The sequence below is a fragment of the Phyllobates terribilis genome, unplaced genomic scaffold, assembly GCF_046119375.1.
Source record: "Phyllobates terribilis strain yellow unplaced genomic scaffold, ASM4611937v1 Scaffold_2__4_contigs__length_985480577, whole genome shotgun sequence".
Classification (NCBI taxonomy): Eukaryota; Metazoa; Chordata; class Amphibia; order Anura; family Dendrobatidae; genus Phyllobates; species Phyllobates terribilis.
Genome location: NW_027362762.1, coordinates 357,713,455 through 357,729,705, shown reverse-complemented (window position 1 = coordinate 357,729,705; position 16,251 = coordinate 357,713,455). Strand labels below are relative to the sequence as shown.

Sequence of the window (16,251 nt, the reverse complement as noted above, 5' to 3'; positions counted from 1 at the left end):
GCCAATTTACATCATTGAGGAAAAATTCACTTCCCGACTCCAATCTGGCAGTCAGATTAAATCCCTGGATTTATTAACTATCACTAAGCATAAGATGTAATTTTTTTGTTCTCAAGAAAGGCGTCCAGGCCTCTCTTGAACTCATTAAGTGAGTTGGACATCACCACTTCCTCTCCCAGAGAGTTCCAGAGTCTCACGGCTCTGACCGTAAAGAATCCTCTTCTATGCTGGTGCAGGAACCTCCTTTCCTCCAGACGCATAGTGTGCCCCCTCGTCTTTGTCACCATCCTTGGTATAAACAGGTCATGGGAGAGATCTCTGTACTGCCCCCTGATATATTTATACATGTTTATGAGGTCTCCCCTAAGCCTTCTCTTTTCCAACGTAAATAGGCCTAATTTTGACAACCTCTCTGGGTATTCTAGCCCCTCCATTCCCTTTATTACCTTAGTTGCCCTCCTTAGTACCCTCTCTAGCTCCAATATGTCTTTCCTGAGCACCGGAGCCCAGAACTGTGCACAATATTCTAAGTGCAGCCTTACCAGCGCTTTATACAGAGGAAGAACAATGTTCTCATCATATGCCCCTATTCCTCTTCTGATGCATGCCATGACTCTATTTGCCTTCGCAGCTGCTGCCTGACACTGGGAACTCCAATTTAATTTGCTGTTAACCAAGACGCCCAGGTCCTTCTCCATGTCAGATTTCCCCAACGGTTTCCCATTTAATATGTATGTGTGACTGCTGTTTTTCTTTCCCATGTGCATGCCTTACATTTATCGGCATTGAACCCCATTTTCCATTTTTTGGTCCAACTCCCCAATTTATCTAAATCCTCCTGTAGCTGTGCCCTATCCTCATCTGTATTAACTACTTTACAAAGTTTAGTATCATCTGCAAATATTGCTATTTTACTATGCAACCCTTCCACTAGATCATTTATAAATATATTAAATAATATAGGGCCCAAGACAGACCCTTGAGACACCCCGCTAGTAACCCTGACACACCCTGAGCTTACTCCATTGATAACCACCCTCTGCTTTCTATCACTCAGCCAGCTATTTACCCACTTGCACACATTATCCCCCAGACCAAGCATTCTCATTTTATATACCAACCTTTTGTGTGGCACGGTATCAAACGCTTTGGAGAAGTCAAGGTATACAACATCCACTGACTCTCCCCGGTCCAGCTGTGAGCTCACCTCCTCGTAGAAGGCGATCAGGTTTGTTTGGCAGGAGCGATCCCTCATGAATCCATGTTGATATGGAGTTAGACAGTTATTATCATTAAGATATTCTACAATAGCATCTCTAAGAAATCCTTCAAACAATTTACCCACAACAGACGTTAAGCTTACTGGTCTATAGTTCCCAGGGTCACTTTTAGACCTCTTTTTGAATATTGGTACCACATTTGCTTGGTGCCAGTCTAGTAGGACAGTCCCTGTCCATAAAGAGTGCATGAATATAAGATACAGCGGTCTGTCTATCACATTACTTAATTCTTTTAGTACCCGGGGGTGTATGCCATCTGGGTCTGGTGACTTGTCTATTTTGATATTATTTAGGCGTTTCTGAACTTCCTCCTGGGTTAGGTGGGTGATATTTAGCGGAGGGTTTACTTTTTCAATCTGCATTTCCTCCGATAAATTGTTTTCTTTTGTGAAAACAGTGGAGAAGAAGCTATTGAGTAGGTTTGCTTTACCCTCATCACCCTCTATGATTTTACCCAGGTTATTTTTCAATGGGCCAACTCCATCAGTTTTAATCCTTTTACTGTTTATATAGTTAAAGAACAGTTTGGGATTCGTTTTACTTTCCTTGGCAATTAGTCTCTCTGTCTCCTCTTTTGCTATTCTTATTTGTTTCTTACAGATTTTGTTTTTTTCCCTACAAGATATTAGCGCTTCCTCGCTGCCTTCTTGTTTAAGTTTACCAAAAGCCCTTTTTTTGTTTTTCATTGCCCTCTTGACTTCCTTATTTAGCCACATTGGCTTCCTCCTATTCCTAGCCCTTTTATTCCCATAAGGTATGTACCTTCTACAGTGACTATGTAGGACTGTTTTGAAAATTTCCCATTTTCTATCCGTGCTCCTATTACTGAAGATACTATCCCAGTCTATAAGGTGAAGGGCATCTCTTAGCTGATCAAACTTTGCCCTCCTGAAGTTCAGTGTTTTTGTGACTCCCTTGCTGGGCACCCTACTGAAGCACATGTGGAATTGCATAATGTTGTGGTCACTGTTTCCCAGGTGCCCCCCGACGTGCACCTCAGTTATTCTGTCTGGCCTGCTGCTGGCTCTGCACCAGGTACTTAATGAGCTCCTCCATGCTGCCGTATTTCTCTGGGTGGCTGCCGGACTTCTCTGGCCGGCTGGTGGCCTTCACCCAGTACATCCACCGGTCTCTATGGCAGGTACACGTGTTCCCGGAATCTTGCCCGCATTCTCCACCAACTGTGGTAATGCGACTTGCTCGGCTCTCCGGAGGCAGAAACAGGACACACGGTTCGGATAAAACTTCCTGTGGGTTTATTATGTGGCATAAACTCCAGCAGTGTCCCATAAAAATGAACAGGCCCTCTGGGAGTTAACGGGTAACAAAAGAGAAAGTACAACAGAGTCTATTAGCAAGCAAGGCTTGGCCTGCTCCAGGTAGCACAGCGAAGTCTTCAGCAACACCCGTCCTCCGGTGTTGCTCTCTGGCTTCAGTTCAACGCAGTCTGGAGACTTCCCTCTCCAGGCCACACACTACTCAGAGAAAAAAATCTGACTGAACATTTTAACCTTGCTCAGCCACAACCTGAGGGGAGGTAGGGGAATGGCCTCCCACCCTCTGCCTTTCCAATAAAACCACACCCTTTAAGTGAGTTAACACCCAGCATATAACATGCTGGCAGAAAGTTTATTGGTTTCAGTTCACACAGGCTAGCAACCTGTGTGACACATACCTCCCCTCAGATATCATACCAGTGGCTCTGTCACACAACTTTTTAACAAGGCTAGCCATATGACTAAGGATAAAAGCCAAACCAGAATTTGAGATTCTAGTTTGACTTTTATCCTAAATCACATGGCAAGGCTCGTTAAAGGGTCGATATTGACTTTTATGATTGGTACTTCCAATAGGTGGCACTAGAGTTCAAGTTCTCTTTGATGTTTGTACATGACAACGATCCAAAACACAAGGCCAAGTTGACCTGTCATTGGCTACAGCAGAACAAAGTGAAGGTTCTGGAGTGGCCATCTCAGTCTCTTGACCTCAATATCATTGAGTCACTCTGGGGAGATCTCAAGCATGCAGTTCATTCTAGACAGCTCAGGAATTTACTGGAACTGGAGGCTTTTTGCCAAGAAGAATGGACAGCTTTACCATCTGAGAAAATAAACTACCACAAAAGACTTCAAGCTGTCATTGATGTTAGAGGGGGCAATACATGGTATTAACTGGGGTATGTGAACTTTTGTTCAGGGTCATTTGGATGTTTTTGGTTGTCATTAAGATTTAAAAGGAGAAAACACAGTAGTTTAACAATAAATGGCTTCATCCAACAAATAACCAGGAGTGGAGAAAAAGTTTTTTTGTTATCATTCATATTCTCTGAAACAAGGCCAAGAAAGCAAAAATTCTGCCGGGGTATGTAAACTTTTGAGAACAACTGTACATGTTTGGTCCAGTCCTGGATGATATACTAGAAAAGGCCTCAGATAAAAAGAAATCCCTTCCTGAACCTAGAAGCTCGAAAAGAAGAAAAGAAGACCCTTTCGGCCTCCCCAGGAGCAGACTCCTCAGTATAGAGGAAAAAGGAAGTCAGGTCGGTGGAGCTACCCAAAAGGAGGATGGGGCAGAAATCTTTTTCTCTCCCAGGGCCGGCGTCAGAACAAGTCATGATGCCAAGACAGTCGGGGGCCGCATTTCGAGTTTTCTCCCCCAGTGGCGCAGAATTTGCTCAGACCCGTGGACCCTAAAATCGGTCGAAACAGGTGTAAAGATAGAGCTTTCTTCCTATTCCCCACACAGTGTAAGAACAACGCAGCTCTCCTCTCCAGAACTACAAGCCACTTTAATGTCCGGTCTGGGAAACCTTAAATCTTCAGGGGTAATCTTCCTAGTTCCAAGGAAGGAGAGAAACAGGGGACACTATTCCAAGCTTTTCTTGATAAAAAAAAACAGGCGGTTATTATCGAATCATAATCAACCTGAAACCTCTAAATCAGCACATAGTTTACAAAAGGTTCAAGATGAAATCCATCAGATCAACAGTTCCCCTGATAGGGCATGACTTTGTCATGGCTACAATCGATCTTCAGAACACATTTTACCATGTCCCTATTCATCCAACGTATCGAAAGTTCCTAAGGTTCAAGGTGGCCCAAAGAGAACAGACAGTACACTATCAATTCAATGTTCTTCCATTTGGGATATCATCGGCACCACAGATCTGCACAAAGATCATGGCAGAGGTCATGGAGTACATCAGAAATCAGGATGTTTGCATAGTACCATACCACGATGACTTCCTCCTAGTTGCCCCCTCAATACCATTACTCCGGGAACATCTGCAGTTGACAACCCAGATCCTGACATCTCTGGGATGGTTAATGAACCACAAAAAATCAGATATGGTTCCCTCCACAATGAAGACATTCCTGGGAGTGCTGTTGGATTCCCACAACCAGACATCTTTTTTGTCCAGACAAAAGCAGATCATGTTGAAATTGAAGGTGAACATACTGCGAAGCAGGAAATTGGTGTCACTAAGAAGTGCCCTGTCAGTCCTCGGTTCCATGATGTTCTGCATCCAGATGGTGGCGTGGGCCCAGGCATACAGCAGAACATTACAGACTCACATTCTGGCAAATTGGAATGGATCGCCGCAATCCCTGAAAAAAAATAATTACTATACCACCACGAGTAAGGACCTCTTTATCTTGGTGGCTCAGCACAAGAAATCTGAGCAATGGGGTCCTTTGGACCCAGGACCCAATGTCACCATAAAAGTAGATGCCAGCAGAAGGGGATGGGGAGCCATGGTCTCCCAAGAATTGTTCCAAGGTGTTTAGTCCAGGGAAGTAAGTCAACAATCGTCCAACTTCAGAGAATTAAAAGGTGTAGAAGAAGTCCTCGGATCAGCAGGATTTCTGATCCAGAATTCCCACGAAAAAATTCTCTCAGATAATATGACTACAGTAGCTCACCTCCATCACTAAGGAAGTGCAAGACACGAGGACTTAAAATCAATCTTGACAAGAATATTTTCCTGGGCTGAAGAACACCTTCTCTCTCTGTCAGCTCTTCACATAAAGGATTCAATCAACTTCCAGGCCGACTTCCTCAGAAGGACAGACATTTACCCAGGGGAATGGAGTCTAAACCCAGAGGTTTTACAGATTCTGACCAAAAGGTGGGGCCATCCAGAGGTAGACCTCTTCACAGGATATCAGAACGCGAAGATACTTCATTTTTTTCTTTAAATCCAAATGATCCCTGTCTGGGTGCAGATGCATTCTCCCACCAATGGAGATTCAAGCTCTCATATGCCTTCCCTCCGCTTCCAATCCTGCCAAGAACCCAGCAGAAGATAAGAGCCGAAAGGACCAGAGTGATCCTAGTGGCACCTCTTTGGCCAAAAAGAAGCTGGTTCGGCACTCTAACCAACCTGAGTGTAGACGGTCCCCTAGTCCTTCCTCCCATCAGAGATCTTCTTCTCCAAGGACCAGTTCATCATCCGGACCCCAAGAGTCTACACCTGGCTGCTTGGCTACTGAATTCTCAATACTAAAGACCAATGACTTTTCTGATAGAGTCATTAGAACTCTCCAAAAAAGCAAGAAGCCAGTGACAAACTCCATATACCATAAGATCTGGAAGACATTTGTACCATGGAGTGCACCTAGACATCCAGATCCACATGAGGCGAACATCGCCCAGATACTGGATTTCCTACAAGAAGGCCTAGACAAGGGTCTCAAACCCAGTACCCTTAAAGTCCAAGTAGCAGCATTAAGTTCCTACTTCGATCAGAGCCTGGCCGAACATCAGTGGGTGAGAAGATTTATGACAGCAGCCTCTCGCATTCACCCTAGAGTGGCGAACTTAGTTCCCCCTTGGACCTTAACATTGTTCTTAAGGGACTAACTCTTCCACCCTTCGAACCCTTATCAACTGTAAGACCATACAGGCTTTCCTGGAAGACAGCCTTCCTTGTAGCTATAACCACAGCCAGAAGGGTAGGCGAACTAAAGGCTCTTTCATTTAACAAACCTCATCTGAGAATCCTAGAGGATCATCTCAATTTTCGTCTCGACCCTTCATTTTTACTTAAAGTGGTCTTGGACTTCCACCGATCTCAGGAGATAATTCTTGCCTTCTTCTGTCAGAATCCAATAAATGAGAAAGAAGAGGCGTTCCACGCCCTGGATGTTCGAAGAATTGTCCTGCATTACCTCCAGGAAACACAGGAAGGGAGAAGAGACCAAAATCTATTTGTCCATTCTCAGGGCCAAAATAAGGGTAAGAAAGCTTCCAAGTCCACGATTGCCAATTGGATCAAGAAAGCAATTACTGAAGCTTACCAGATCCAGAACCTTCCACTTCCAGAGATGCTCAAAGTTCACTCTACTAGAGCGGTATCTGTTTCCTGGGCTGAGAAAGCCAGCATCTCCATCAAGCAGATTTGCAGAGCTGCTACCTGGTCCTCGGTCCATACGTTCTCCAGACATTACAGACTACACCTAATGTCCATTAGAGATTTAGCCTTTGGAAGGAAAGTCCTCCAGGCTATTGTCCCTCCCTAGATAACTCTTGGGTATACCTCCGGTGAGCGGTCATGGGGGGTTAGAGAAAATAGAATTAGATTTACCGGTAATTCGGTTTCTAATAACCCACCACGACAGCATGGGTAATTCCCTCCCTTTGCTTATTATTTCTTACATTATCGTATCAGTGAGAATAAAATACAATTTGAAGCATTCATACTTTTGTGGTCCTTTACAATAACACTGGAAGGAGGATGTGGGAGGGGCTATTTAACCTCTTCATGTTTTCCTGTCCCTTTTAGGATGGGGTTACATCCTCCGGTGTGCTGTCGTGGTCGGTTATTAGAAATCAAATTACTGGTAAGTCTAATTCTATTTTTGCTTCAAATGTTTTTATTATTTTCCTCCTCTAAAACCTGGGTGCATCTTATAATTTGGTGTGTCTCATAAACCCAGGGGCGGACACAGACTGTAGTGGGCCCCTGTGCAAGAAATTTTGGGGGGCCCCCCCTGCCCTTCATAAGGCAACAAAGTTATGTAAACATAACCCCCCATGTGCATCTCTCACCCCCCCATGTGCAGCTCTCAACCCACCCATGTGCAGCTCTCACCCCCCGTGCATCTCTCATCCCCCCCATGTGCATCTCCCATCCCCCCATGTGCATCTCTCATCCCCCCCATGTGCATCTCCCATCCCCCCATGTGCATCTCTCATCCCCCCCATGTGCATCTCTCATCCCCCCCATGTGCATCTCTCACCCCCCCATGTGCATCTCTCACCCCCCCATGTGCATCTCTCACCCCCCCATGTGCATCTCTCACCCCCACCATGTGCATCTCTCATCCCCCCCGTGCATCTCTGATTCCCCCCACTCCTAGTTAATTAATTGTATTTAAAAAAAATAAAACTTGTTATACTTACCCCCATGCAATCCCTGCAGAATCCTGGCGCTCGTCCACGTCGCTGCCACCAGGTTCTCCTGACGTTCGGCCATGTGACGGCGCCACATACATAGCCATCAGCTTTTGTTTTGGCCAAAAGATTTTTAAAGCCGCCACCACGATAAGGTAGACTCTTCTGGGCGGGCCCTACTCTAACCTATTAAAATTTTCTTAAAATATCCAATACTCTTTTTAGATATATTTTTATTTAGTTTTCTTTAAGGGAATGTGTCATATACATTTTTTTTTTAAATGACCAATAATACCACATACAGGGAATACCGCCACACCATGACCAGACCACATATTACCACAACATAGTGACTGAATAATACCACACAGAAGGGAGAAAAACTGCCACACCATGACCAGACCACATATTACCACTAAATTACTAATATTACCACCACATTACTAATATTACCATAAGTGTCATTATACACGGGAGCTCTATACATGGTATGTATAACGTAAGTGTCCAGGTAATCTAGTGATCACCAGTGAAATTATACACAGGAGCTCTGTATATAGTGTCAGTGTACAGGTAATACAGTGATCACCAGTGACATTATACACAGGAGCTCTGTATATAGTGTACAGGTAATACAGTGATCATCAGTGACATTATACACAGGAGCTCTGTATATAGTGTCAGTGTACAGGTAATACAGGGATCACCAGTGACATTATACACAGGAGCTCTGTATATAGTGTCAGTGTACAGGTAATACAGTGATCACCAGTGAAATTATACACAGGAGCTCTGTATATAGTGTACAGGTAATACAGTGATCATCAGTGACATTATACACAGGAGCTCTGTATATAGTGTCAGTGTACAGGTAATACAGTGATCACCAGTGACATTATACACAGGAGCTCTGTATATAGTGTCAGTGTACAGGTAATACAGTGATCACCAGTGACATTATACACAGTGTACATGTAATAGACTGACTCACCGGTGACGTCTCTAGGTGAAGTCCTTCATCTTCGCTTTTCTCCTTCATCCAGCACAGACCGCCATCACGTCTTCCAGCCAGGACTCGTCTCTGCATAAAATAACACAGTTATCTAGAGCACATTCCCCAACTTCTACATTACGCAGCTGAATACAGACGTGCATCCACCATCAATATATGGTTAGTTATTATGCAACCTACCATTCCAAATATAAATTGTAATCCACCACTGTGCCCCCATTAACTGTAAATAGGCACTTAATATATAATTTAATTAGAACCTCTACTCTTTCCGCCAATTTGTTACCAGTCACACTCCTGCATCCGCAACGCCCCCTACTCTATACTTCCTGCTCCCCGCATTCAATATTTACATGCACCCCCTGCCCCAATTCATTATATCATGTCCGTGCTCTCCCCACCCCATCATCATTTATCATTTACTCTCCCCCACCCCACATTCGTTATGTGCAGCTCATTATCCCCCTACTCCCAATTCCCCCATGTGCAGCTCTCAAACCCCCCCATGTGCAGCTCACATCCCCCCCATGTGCACATCTCTCACCCCCTCCCCCACATGTGCCCCTCTCTCATCCCCCTCCCCCACATGTGCCCCTCTCGTCCCCCTCCCCCACATGTGCCCCTCCCTCATCCCCCTCCACCACATGTGCACCTCTCTCATCCCCCCCCACACATGTGCATCTCCCATCCCCCCCCACCACATGTGCATCTCCCATCCCCCCCCCCACACATGTGCATCTCCCATCTCCCCCCCCACACATGTGCATCTCCCATCTCCCCCCACACACACATGTGCATCTCCCATCTCCCCCCCACACACATGTGCATCTCCCATCTCCCCCCCCACACATGTGCATCTCCCATCTCCCCCCCCCACACATGTGCATCTCCCATCTCCCCCCCACACACATGTGCATCTCCCATCTCCCCCCCACACACATGTGCATCTCCCATCCCCCCCCACACACATGTGCATCTCCCATCTCCCCCCCCACACATGTGCATCTCCCATCTCCCCCCCCACACACATGTGCATCTCCCATCTCCCCCCCCACACACATGTGCATCTCCCATCCCCCCCCACACACATGTGCATCTCCCATCTCCCCCCCACACACATGTGCATCTCCCATCTCCCCCCCACACACATGTGCATCTCCCATCCCCCCCACACACACATGTGCATCTCCCATCTCCCCCCCCACACACATGTGCATCTCCCATCCCCCCCCACACACACACATGTGCATCTCCCATCTCCCCCCCACACACACACACACACACACACACACACACACACACACACATGTTCATCTCCCATCTCTCCACTCCTAGTTAATTGTATTTTAAAAAAAATAAAACTTGTTATACTTACCCCCATGCGATCCCTGCAGAATCCTGGCGCTCGTCCAAATCACTGACAGCAGGTTCTCCTGACTTCCGGCCATGTGACGGCACCGTCACATGACCGGAAGTCAGGGGAATCATGAAGGCGCTGCTGCAACAGCGCAGCTCAGCGCTGAAATGTCCCGGATCCGGCGCATAGCATGGGGCCGGGGGCCCCATGAGGAGAGAGACGCACAAGAGGGGGGCCCCCGAGGGGGCCCCTACCGGCCGGGCCCCATACTGGAGTCAGGGCAGTCATGCCCTGATGGCGGCCCTGCTGGAGGCTGGAGGGGCCCCCTCTCCCTCGGGGCCCCCGTTCAATGAACCGGCTGCACGGGCGGTAGTTCCGCCCCTGCATAAACCGCAAAATACGGTACTTCACATAGGATACACCAAGACTGCTGATACATGACATAGGATAAACATAGACTGCTGTATACATCACATAGGAGACACAGGGGCAGAAGCATGTATTGTACATCACATAGGAGATACTGGAACAGGAGCATATACATCACATAGGGGACACTTTGGATGCAGCATTTTCATCACATAGGATACACTGGGGCTGGTGCATATATATCCCATAGGATACATTGGGCCAGCAGCATGTAAATCACATAGGATACACTGGGGCTGGAGCATATAAATCACATAGGGGACATTGGGGCAGGAACATATACATCACTTAGAATACACTGGAGCATATAAATTGCATGGGAAACACTAGGGCTGGAGCATATACATTACATAGGAGACAGTAGTGCTGGAGCATATACATCACATAAAATACAGTGGGGATGGAGCATACACATTACATAGAATAAACTGGGGTCAGGAGCATATACATCACATAGGGGACACTGGGTCAGGAGCATATACATAACAGAATACACTGGGGCTGGAACATATACCTAACTTCGAAAACACTGGAGCATATACATCACATAATATACACTGGGGCTGGAGCACATACATCACATAGGAGACAGTGGGGCTGGAGCATATACATCACATAGAAAACACTGGGGATGGAGCATATACAGTACAGACCAAAAGTTTGGACACACCTTCTCGTTTAAAGATTTTTTTGTATTTTCATGACTATGAAAATTGTACATTCACACTGAAGGCATCAAAACTATGAATTAACACCTGTGGAATTATATACTTAACAAAAAAGTGTGAAACAACTGAAAATATTTCTTATATTCTAGGTTCTTCACGCTTTTTTGTTAAGTATATAATTCCACATGTGTTAATTCATAGTTTTGATGCCTTCAGTGTGAATGTAAAATTTTCATAGTCATGAAAATACAGAAAAATCTTTAAATGAGAAGGTGTGTCCAAACTTTTAGTCTGTACTGTACATCACAGGAGACACGGGGGATGCTGTCTTCATCAGTGTGACAGGAGCGCAGAGTGTGCTAACTCCGCCCACAAAGAACTCTGGCCAATGCCAGTGTCAGGAAGTAATCCTTCACTGCATGCTCAGGGACCGGGAAGAAGGACATCCCCTCCCCTACTTTAATGGGATGAAAACATGCATTTATGCATCTTTGTATGCAGCTTGCAAACAGAGGGTGAAACAAACCATCATGATACGCAGCACTGTCTGCCTGTCTTGTTTGACTCTGTGTCATTCATGTTCTGTTTTACCACCCATATTTCGTACAATAATTGTTCATATCATGCATTTCTTATTGGTAGATTCTTTTCTTTTCAGGTAATAGCTATCGCTTGTGCTCACTACCTACAAATCTATTGATATTCTGTGTATAAGATGGTGAGGGTATAATGATTGCCCTAACACCTCTATGCGCATATATTCTATAATTTCTTATTATGTCAGCATAGTTGGACAAGGATATCTGTGCAATATACAATCATTTGTTCAATTATATATGCAATTATATGTCTGCGGGTATATTAATATACACAATGCCATCTGTATTATTTTTTAATGGATTTTGAGAATGCACTGCGCTGCAAGCTAACTATGTTACTGTGACGACACTTAATGTAGGCGCACTCCTGTTATGTGCATGTGCATAATTAGTACATTGTTTGTATGCTTCTATAGCAACAATTACCTGTGGTATATATGAGTATTATTAGTAAGCTGTCATAGCAACATCTAAGTATTGCACACTTTATGACAAGTATATTTATGTGCGCACATTTTGCGATGATTTTGGTAATATAATGTTTAGTCTAATGTAAAGTTTTGACTATCACCATACCAAGGCTTGCATCAGCCACGGTGATTATCAATTAAATGCAAAAGAGCTGGGCTAACAGCAAGTGCTGAGTTTGGAACATACCTGTCCAAAAGACCAATCGTTGCTGATTACTAGCGAGAAATTTACAAGCAGAGCTATGTATAAAGTTCATTTCTGCTTGTATGTTGGGTTCAGCTTGTATGCTGGATGCACATTAAAACTCAAAGAAACATAGGAGGTGGTGAGAGCAGTTTAGATCTGCTAAACATGATGACAGAGGTTCCCTTTACTCCTTCATGACATATGATATACAGGGTATGTCATATGCTGACTTTGACTTTGCCAGCAGATGATGGCTGTAATAATCTGCCTCTAACAGCCAGGGATCGAGCGGATGTTACACGCATGCTGCTAGCTTCAGATAGGGCGAGACGGGTTTCATGAATTCGTTGGAATCCTGGGGCAACCGTTACTCAGGGTGACCACAGGCTGCAGCTTCTCTCAGGCACACGATAGATTCAGTTGCTGACCAGACACATCTGACAAGAGTCTTTTTCAACAGTTTAACAGTGGAATTTAATCTGAAGCACGGCCAATGCAATTCAGGGATATTACAGCTACAATATTCATTACAGTACAGTCTAATAAAGCAAGCACAGTAACATCAGTCTCTTCAGTAGCACAGATTAGATCTCTATGCATACACAACAGCAGGCTTTTCCTTCACAAGGACTCAATAGTACACAGCATTCTTTATCCTGCATGGAGATGGAGGGGGGAGGGTTTGATGAGGGAGATGATCCCTATGACATGATTCCTTCCAGTCCTTATCTTTCTGCCCGATAATACTCTACACTGTTAGCTCAGGGAGCCCATCTGACCTGTGTTTAGCTTCTCTCCTGACCTGAATTCTGTTCCCTTGCCTTCTGTGAGATACAGATCACATACCACCTTTCTCTTTGGCTCCAGCCCGACAGTAAACAGCTTCCCCACAATCCCCTTGGGGCTCTGCTAAAACACTCCCTGTCTCCTGTGACTGTGTTAACCCCTCTAGTTGCTGGATGCTTCTGGAGCATAACACTTCCTGTCTCCTGTGCTGGTGTTACTTCTAATAGTTGCTGGATGTTTTTGAAGCAACAGCACTACTTCTGCATGTCACATGGACCTCCGCCTGCTACTGTTAACCTGTTAAACGCCACTGTCAATATATCTGTTGTCTGGTTTAACATAATCGCTAGCTGAGGCTGGTTAGAGCAGAGCTCAACTCTCCTTCACAATTCCTTCATCCTTCGTCAATACAGCAGCATTTGTAGTTCCACCTCACTGGCTGACATAATCTGCAATATCACTCCTTTCAGTCACACCATATAAAACCCCATCCTTCAACATACAGTATCTTTCTGCTCAGCCCCCTACATAATACTTATTCTGCAGTAATCACTCCTTTTAGTTACTATCGCGTGCGCACGCACGCACGCACACACTGCTGTTTCCTGGTATGAGTTCTTTGCAAATTAAAGATGATCTGCCAGTAAGATCAAAGCCCAAAATGTATATAAGGACATGCAGTTCCAGAAATGTAGATCCATTGACACTTTTATAACTTCTATTTGTTGCTGCCTTCCCAAGTAATTAATGTTTTCAATCATATGCAATTGAGGTATTAAGTGCTTTGGGCATGATAAAGCACTTAAGAAGCCATTGCTTCCTGAAGTTGCCTCACTGTCCAATACTATTAAGATTGAAGGCTGTATCGTCATACTATCCTTTTTAGGTTGAGTGATAGCTCACTGTCTATATAATCTGTGTGCCCTAATTTGCATATGATTACAGCAACAGATAAATAATGTTAAGGTGTTACCGAATTTACATTTCAAAGATCTACCCATTTATGTGGTTTTTAGGCAAAGATAAAAAGGTATAAATGTTATTGACACAGAGTATAAGACAACACAAAAACATATAATAAAAAGACATGTGCAAGGGGGCTAGGAGCGGTAGCAGCGAATACTGACAGTACTAGGGGTGAGGGGGGGATTGGAATAACAAAGTGATACATAGCGGCAAAATCATGAATCAATAGATATAGCTTGCATCCATAAAGTGCATAGATCCCCGGACCCCCCTAACTGTGGCAATGGGGCTCCACAGAGTAGCAATGGAAAAAGTAATAAAACCCCTCATTGGGGCATGTAGAAAAAAACACCACAGTAGGGGAGGATGGCAGATAGACAATGCTTACCCTAGGTCAGTAATCCAGTAAATAGAAGGGAAAGCCCGCTTCCCGACGCGCGTTTCACGTGTATATTGATCGGCTTTCTCAAGGGAAGGTGTAATGATGTGGAAACAGGACCTTAAAATACATCATGTGGGAGGTCAGGTGGTGCACCACGTGACCGTCGGGTGGCCAATCACATCCATACTGCGGCGCATGCGCAGTGGAACAAGCAGGCCCCGCAGCTGCAACACGGCTGTCACCTCTGGGAGTACGCAGCAAAGGGCTGCATAGTCACAGAGGGGAAGACGCCGGGCGCAGCTACACGGGGCAAGGTCGCACCACACGCACGCGCACAGAATGTGGGTGGCAACAAAACAGAGGATACACTAAAAAGAACAGAGCATGGGAGTCGCTCTGTTGAAGGAAGCATACCACAATGAATGGGACACCTCTCCATATAAATCAATAAATTAGCACTGAATGATAATCACATACTGAAGCACCAATAATTCATAATACATGGAATACAGGGAAATCGTTAAGTCGGATGGATACATATAACAATCTCCATCCATAGTTATGATGCATACAGAGAATCGAAGCTTAGTGATTGCGAAGACGAGGTTGGTGCGTGGCTGTATATCTTGGGAGGATAGAAAGGACCTATACAAAAATTAGTAGACAAAAATATGCAAAAACAAAAATTAAGAAACATAAAAACCACACCAAAGAAAAGAATGAAAATAAAATAAAAAATAGAAAATAAAAATTAAAAACTGCTACAGAAAAATACAACAAATACGCAGAGCAGACCAAAGAGAAAATGTCACCAGGAGGAGGTACACGCAGGGAAGTTCATAAAAATGGAGCATAGCTAATGGTCTCGTTCAGACCATTAGGGGACAGAGTATCCAGTGTAACTATCCACTTTGTTTCTGTCTGGGCCAATATACGTTTCACGTTACCCCCTCTTACCCCAAGATGGACAATGTCTATGCCCCGAATAAGTAATGATGATGGATTACAATCATGAAAGAGGCGGAAATGACGGGGAAGAGTTTTTAGTTCAGAGGGGTCCGTCACGGACTTGGCCGCAGCAATGTCCCTAACGTGTTCCCGGACTCTGACCCTGAGTTCCCTGGATGTAAGGCCAACATAAATGAGTGGACATCCACACGTAGCGTAGTAAACCACATTGGTGGAACTGCAGGAGATACGGTGTCGGATGACAAATTGTTTATCCCCTGACGCAGAGTCAAAAGTCCGGGTGCGTAGGACATTGCTGCATGCCAAGCAGTGACCGCATGGAAAACACCCTAGAGTGGGTTGAAATGTTGAAAGAAAAGTTTTATTAGGAGGGACGTAATGACTCTTGACTATCATGTCGTTAAGATTTTTTGCCCTCCTTGACGTCATAGACGGAAAATCTCCAAGGGTGTCCACCAGAGCAGGTTCTGTCAATAAGATGGGCCAGTGTCTCTTAAGGATAGTGCGCATCTCGTTCCACTTTGTATTATATGTAGAGATAAAGCGAGTCTGATTGTCAGTGGACCTATTGATTCTCTGGCCATATAGAAGTTGGGAACGGGGTGTTGCTTTGGCTCTATTATATCCTCTTTTGATCGAACGCTTACTGTAGCCGCGTTCGAGAAATCGAGATTGAAGAGATTTAGCCTGGTCTTCAAAGGCCTCAGGGGAGGAACAGATCCGCCTCACCCTCAGGTACTGTCCAACCGG

At 44.9% G+C, this 16,251-nt stretch overlaps 1 long non-coding RNA gene across 1 annotated transcript in view; it reads right to left on the bottom strand.

The window, feature by feature from the left end:
- The window catches only part of LOC141252116 (uncharacterized), a 77,337-nt gene extending 68,222 nt beyond the window's left edge, over positions 1-9,115 (bottom strand). Inside the window, exon 1 of the long non-coding RNA XR_012313582.1 lies at positions 8,668-9,115. This is a non-coding gene — a long non-coding RNA (uncharacterized lncRNA). The remainder of the gene's footprint in view (positions 1-8,667) is intronic.
- Between the last annotated feature and the right edge of the window lie 7,136 nt (positions 9,116-16,251).